This window comes from Rhinoraja longicauda, unplaced genomic scaffold (assembly GCF_053455715.1).
Source record: "Rhinoraja longicauda isolate Sanriku21f unplaced genomic scaffold, sRhiLon1.1 Scf001305, whole genome shotgun sequence".
NCBI lineage: Eukaryota > Metazoa > Chordata > Chondrichthyes > Rajiformes > Arhynchobatidae > Rhinoraja > Rhinoraja longicauda.
The window spans coordinates 27,114-33,472 of NW_027602520.1; the positions used below are offsets into that span (position 1 = coordinate 27,114).

The 6,359-nt window shown below is 47.1% G+C and overlaps 1 long non-coding RNA gene across 1 annotated transcript; it reads left to right on the forward strand.

The window, feature by feature from the left end:
- Nucleotides 1–818: 818 nt before the first annotated feature.
- LOC144591643 (uncharacterized) lies at nt 819–5,426 on the forward strand. Its single transcript, XR_013546964.1, has 3 exons — nt 819–1,079; nt 3,270–3,395; nt 5,251–5,426. It is a non-coding gene; the product is annotated as an uncharacterized LOC144591643 (long non-coding RNA).
- The last annotated feature ends 933 nt before the right edge of the window (nt 5,427–6,359 follow it).

The window sequence follows — 6,359 nt, forward strand, 5'->3', positions numbered from 1 at the left end:
ATGTGCAGTGAAATGAAAAATTACCCGCAGTTCAACAATAAGACCAATAAGAATAATCAATAAAAATGCAATAACACATACAATCATAAACCAACACAAAACAAAAGAAACATCCATCACAGTGAGTCTCCTCCAGTCCCCTCCTCACTGTGATGGAAGGCCAGAATGTCTTTTTCTCTTCCCCTGCCGTCTTCTCCCGCGGTCAGGCTGTTGGAGTTGCCACATCGGGGCGGTCGGGGCTCCCGACATTGAAGCCCCCGCCGGGCGGTGAAAATCCTACGGCCTATTTCAGGCCTCGCCGGATGGTGAAACGTCCGCGGCGGGCCGACCCAAGCCCCGAGGGGGAGGGTGGGGGAGGGAGTGAGGGAAAGGGGGGAGGGGGCGAGGGGAGGAGGGAGAGAAGTGGAGGGGGGAGTGAGGTGAGAGGGGCGGGGAGAGTCGATTAAGGTAAGATAAAATCGATTAAGGTAAGATAAAGTGCTTTAAACTTTCAAAAAAAGCTGTTCATGAGCAAGTAAAGGCTTAATATGATATCAAATGCACAGCTCCACCTAATTCGTCAGGTCATATTTATTCATGATTTGTAGACAGGGAATAGCACACAAAATGTTAAATTTGTGGGGCGTCAGTGTTGATTGCTGCTGTAAATAGGCAGCAGTAGATCGCCCTCTGCTGGTGCAGCAAATCTCTGGCGACAAACGTCATCTATCTGGGTTTAACTATTCAAATGATCAGATATTAATACCTTATTTACACGGTTATAATGAGAAATGCTGAAAACTTCATTGTTTCTTTTTTCTTCTCGTACTCCAAAGTGGAAAGAGAGATATATTGATGTGGAAGAAGGAACTGGACATGCTGGTTCAAACCGAAGATGGACACAAAATGCTGTGGTAACTCAGCGGCACAGGCAGCATCTCTGGAGAGAAGGAATGGGTGACGTTTCGGGTCAAAACCCTACTTCAGACTGAACGTCGCGGGAAAGGGAAACGGGAGATATGGACGATGATGTAGAACAAATCAATGAATGATATGCAAAAAAATAACAATGATAAAGGAAACAGGCCACTGTTTGCGAGGTGAGAACGAAAAACTGGTGTGATTTGGGTTGGGGAGGGATGGGGGAGAGAGGGAATGCAGGGGTAACTTGAAGTTAGATAAATCAATATTCATACCCCTGGGGTGTAAGCTGCCCAAGCGAAATATGAGATGCTGTTCCTCCAATTTGCATTTAGCCTCTCTAAACGCAATGATGGGGAGTTATTGAACAAATTGCCACCAACTAATTCTCTGTTCCAATCACAACTGCTTGGCCAGATATTCTATTTCAGTTTAATTTAGTTTAGAGATACAGCACGGAAACAGGCCCTTTGGCCCATCGATTCCGCACCGACTGGCTATCCCCACACACTAACACTAACCTACACACACTGGGGACAACTTATTCTTATACCAAGCCAATTAACCTACAAACCTGTACGTCTTTGGAGTGTGGGAGGAAAGCGAAGATCTCGGAGAAAACCTACGAAGGTCACTGGGACAATGTACAAACTCCGTACAGACAGCACCCGCAGTCAAGATCGAACCCGGGTCTCCGGCGCTGCAAGCGCTGTAAGGCAGCAACTCTACCGCTGTGCCTGTTCAGTTCTCCATTCCTCAGAACTTTAGCTTTCCACATCTGATTAGGGGCAGGACTATTTCCATTCATCTGTAAACATTTACTGTTCAGTCAGTCAATGTCTCCAAATGCAGTTATAACGTCATCCGGTGATAAGTGATAGGAGGGGGAGAGGGAGAGAGGGAGAGAGGGGGAGAGGGGGAGAGGGAGAGAGAGAGAGAGAGAGAGAGAGAGAGGAGAGAGAGAGAGAGAGAGAGAGAGAGAGAGAGAGAGAGAGAGAGAGAGAGAGAGAGAGAGAGAGAGAGAGAGAGAGAGAGAGAGAGAGAGAGAGAGAGAGAGAGAGAGAGAGAGAGAGAGAGAGAGAGAGAGAGAGAGAGAGAGAGAGAGAAAGAGAATGCAAGGATTATTGAACTTAGAGAAATCAATATTCATTCTTTGGAAAAAGCTTGGATTGTTTTCTCTGGAGAGTCGGAGGAGTACAGAAAATTATAAGAGCAAGCATAACATCTTCTTCATTCTATCTGCTCGTGTTGAGAATTTCAGGAAGCAATGGACTTGGACACCAATATCCCATTAATACTGTTCTGGGTCTTTCAATTAACTGTCTACTATCCGGGTGCACATTTTGCTCAACACCTTCGCTCAGTCCGCCTGGACCAACCTGATCTCCCGGTTGCTAAACACTTTAATTCCCCTCCCAATTCCCACATTGACCTTTCTGTCCTAGGCCTCCTCCATTGTCAGAGTGAGGCTAAACGCAAATTGGAGAAACAGCATCTTGTCTTATATTTCGCCTGGGCAGCTTACAGTCCAGTGGTACGAATATTGATTTCAAGTAACCTTGGCATTCCCAGTGAGACCATTCGTCCCATCATCATCACTGCATTTTCAATACAGCTGCAGACGGATGTTTCTTCGACCGGTAAGTGAAACAGATCCGTGTACCAGGGAGACACAAGAAACTAAACATGCAGGAATTTTGAGCAAAAAACAAGTGTTGCCGGAACGCCGATTGATGGACCCCGGGAACATAGTCTGTCCATTTCCCTCCATAGATGTTGCCTGAGCCGATCTGTCCATCCAGCACTTTCAGTAATGGCCATCGCTCAGTGTGAAATATAGTGGGAGTGTGGATCCAACTCTTTGTGTGAGTTGAGTTGAGTTTGAGTTTACTTTATTGTCATGTGTACAGAGGTACAGTGAAAAACTTTTGTTGCGTGCTATTCTATTTGTGGAAAGATAATACATGATTACAACCGAGCCATCCACATCCATTGCTTAGAGATACACTATAAAGGGGATAACATTTAGTGTAAGAGAAAGTCCAGTAAAGTCCGATCACAGATAGTCAAAGAGTCTCCAATTAAGAGGATAGTATCTCATGATTGCTCTCTAGTTGTTGGTACGTTGGTCCCGTTGCCGGATAACAGCTGGGAAGAAACTGTCCCTGAATCTGGAAATGCGCCTTTTCATACATCTTTGCCTTTTGCCCGATGGGAGAGGGTAGAAGGAGTGGCCAGGGTGCGACCCGTTCTTGATTGTGCTACTGGCCTTGCTGAGGTGGTGTGAAGTGTGAATGGAGTCAATGGAAGGGAGGTTGGTTTGTGCGATGGTCTGGGCTGTGTCCATAATTCTCTGCAATTTCCTTGAGGTCAATGATGGAGCCGTTCCCAAACCATGATGTGGTGCATCCCGATGAAATGCTTTCCACCGCGCATCTGTAGACGTTAATGGGAGTTGTTGGGGACATGCCGAACTTCCTAAGCCATCTGAGGAGGTAGGTGTGATTTCTTCGCCATTCCTACAGTTTGGGTGGTCCAAGAGAAGGTGTTGGTGATATCTTCTCCTGGGAATTTGAAGCTTTTAACCTCCTTTACTTTGACGCCGTCTGTGGGTGCACGTTATATTTTATTTCAGTTGATTTCACATGGCTTTCGCCATCCACAAAAAAGCTTCCAGTTCGAACACATCCATACCATTGCCTAGTTTAGTTTATTGTCAAGCGTCCCGAGGTACAGTGTAAAGCTTTTTTTGTTGCGTGCTATCCATGCAAAGAGAAGATATCAATGATTACAATCAAGCCGTCCATGGTGCACAGATACAGAACAAAAGGTATTCAATTTATTCACAAAATGCTGGAGTAACTCAGCAGGTCAGGCAGCATCTCGGGAGAGAATGAATGCTGCCTGACCTGCTGAGTTACTCCAGCATTTTGTGAATAAATCGATTTGTACCAGCATCTGCAGTTATTTTCTTATACAAAAGGTATTCAATGCAAGATAAAGTCCAATAGTCCGATTAAAGATAGTTCAAATATCTCCGATGAAGGAGAGATAGATCGGGGCAGTATTCCAGCAGGTGAGACTGAAAGAGTTTAAGTATTTACAAAAGTAACAGGTCGCAAAATGGTTGCAGCCTTCATCATGTCGTATCTCCGTTGGCGCTACGGCCGAACACCGTGGAGTCGGCGGCCTCCAGCTGGGATCGACCTTGAAGACTCCGGTCGCAGGGCCTGGACTTACCATCTCGGAGGCTTCGGCCGTGGGCCCTGCAGACCGCAACATCTGGAGTTCGCAGGTCCCTGGCTGGCGACCGGCTTTCGGGAGCTCCAGCCGTAGCAGCTTCGACCGCCCCGGAGCGCGAGGTTTGATCGACCCGCTCGCAGGCCCTTCATCGCCCTGCGTGGCCTGGCCGCCGCACTTTCCATCGCCCGGTGGGGGCTCAGGACCTTCATCGGCCTGCTCGGCTCGGCTCGGCCCTGGGACTTTCCATCGCCCGGTGGGGGCTTCAAAAGTCGGGAGCCTCGATCGCCTCGTGGCACCACGGGAGAAGAATGAGGAGGAGATAAGACTTTTCTTTGCCTTCCATCACAGTGAGGGTGTGCTTGGAGTAATCACTGTGATGGCTGTTTGTGTTAAAATTGTCATTGTGTGTCTTGTGTTCTTTATTGTCTCCTGCCGGACCCTGACGTGAGAGGACGCTGGCGCTATTTGTTCGCCGCTTCTCCGTCAGGACAGTTCGTCTGTTTGTTTTTATGTCATGACTGTTTTTGTAAATCGTCTTTGAGCATTTGGAAAAGCGTTATATAAAATAAATGTTTATTATTATTATTATTATTCTTGCACGTTGTAACTTGCTTAGCTCAGCAGAAAAAGATAAAGCTGTGTCTAACCGTGAGAAGTGCAGCTAAGCAGAAAAAATAAAGCTGTGTCTAACCGCGAGAAGTGCAGCATGTACTTTAAAAAATCCTGAGCTTTAGTTGGCCTTGCTGAAAAAAAGAATAGGCTGAGATTGCATTATTAAGGAAAAAACTGACCTTTCGTTGGCTTTGCTAAAAGAAATATCAAGAATAAGATGAGATTGCTTTATTTTGAAAAAAAAGGACCTGCTGATGATTTCTTAATACCTTATATGGACATGGTCTTATTTCTTTCTCTACCTTGTGTGGGCATGATGTGAGTGGTGCCACCTCATTCACGGATAAGAAAAATATGTAACTATACCGTTTTGTCCCTTGTTTCTGAGAGTGGGACACGAGCTGAGCTTGGGTGTCGGAAGACCTCCCCACTCCTGCCTGGCGTAATAAAGACTTTACTCTTTTACCACTAACTGTTGCATTGTTGTCCGTCTAGAGAAAAACGAACTTTAACAAGACGATGGTCCAGTTGCCAGAGAACACCTGGGAATAAACTGGTCTCTTCTTCCCTTGCCGCTTCAGATGGAGGTTTCGTGTTGAAGAACAGGTTTCTGGGTGGGTGTTGGTTTACCCATGAGGATACCCAGAGCAGTGGATGGAGTAGAGAAACAATTGGTGGAAATTGGTGGGCGAGTGTTTTTCTTTATTTCAAAAATAAACTTTATTCTAAGAAACCCAAATCTGAGTTTAGTTTATTATCACGTGTACCGAGGTACAGTGAAATACTTTAATTGCGTGCTAACCAGTCAGCGGAAAGAATATACACCGAGACATTCGCAGTGTACACATCCATGATTAAAGGAAGAACGTGAAAAATGTTAAGTGTAAAATAAAGTCCAGTAGAGTCCGATTACAGATAGTCCGAGGGTATCCAATGAGGTAGATGGTGGCCCAGAACCGCTCTCTAGTAGTTGGCAGGGCCGTCTGATTATTGTGGCTGTGAAGGGTGAGTGCGTCCACACATCTCTGTCGTCAGCTTGCTCCCCCACCCCCCCCCCCCCCTCTCTCCCCCCCCCCCCCCACCCCCCACATCCCCCACATCCACCATCCCTTATGTGTCATTTGTGTGGTTTGATGCTACGTGACTAACTGCGTGGGCTCTCCGCAAAGAAAGTGAAAGAATATCTTCCGCATTCCAGTCCAGTCTCCGGAGAGGAACCCGCGACAGCGATTGAACAGGTTCAGAATATCCTTCCCCGACAGACATCACCGCTGGCGTTAGAGTCGAGGCTGGGATTTGCCAAAGGCTAACCAGAGCTCTCAGCGCGGGGCTTGGAGTCAGTCCGGTGAGGTTCAGGGTCTGACTTCAGCGATGACAGTGCAGGAGGGGGCTCCCAGCGAGACCATTCGTCCCATCGTAATCATTGCAACCCCACTGCAGCTGCAGACCGACACTTCCTCGACCGGCGAGTGAAACAGATCCGTGCACCAGGGAGACACAAGAAACTAAACATGCGGGAATTTTGAGCAAAAACAAGCGGAGCAGGAACTCCGATTGAGGGAGGCCGGGAACATAGTCTGTCCATTTCCCCCCATAGATGTTGC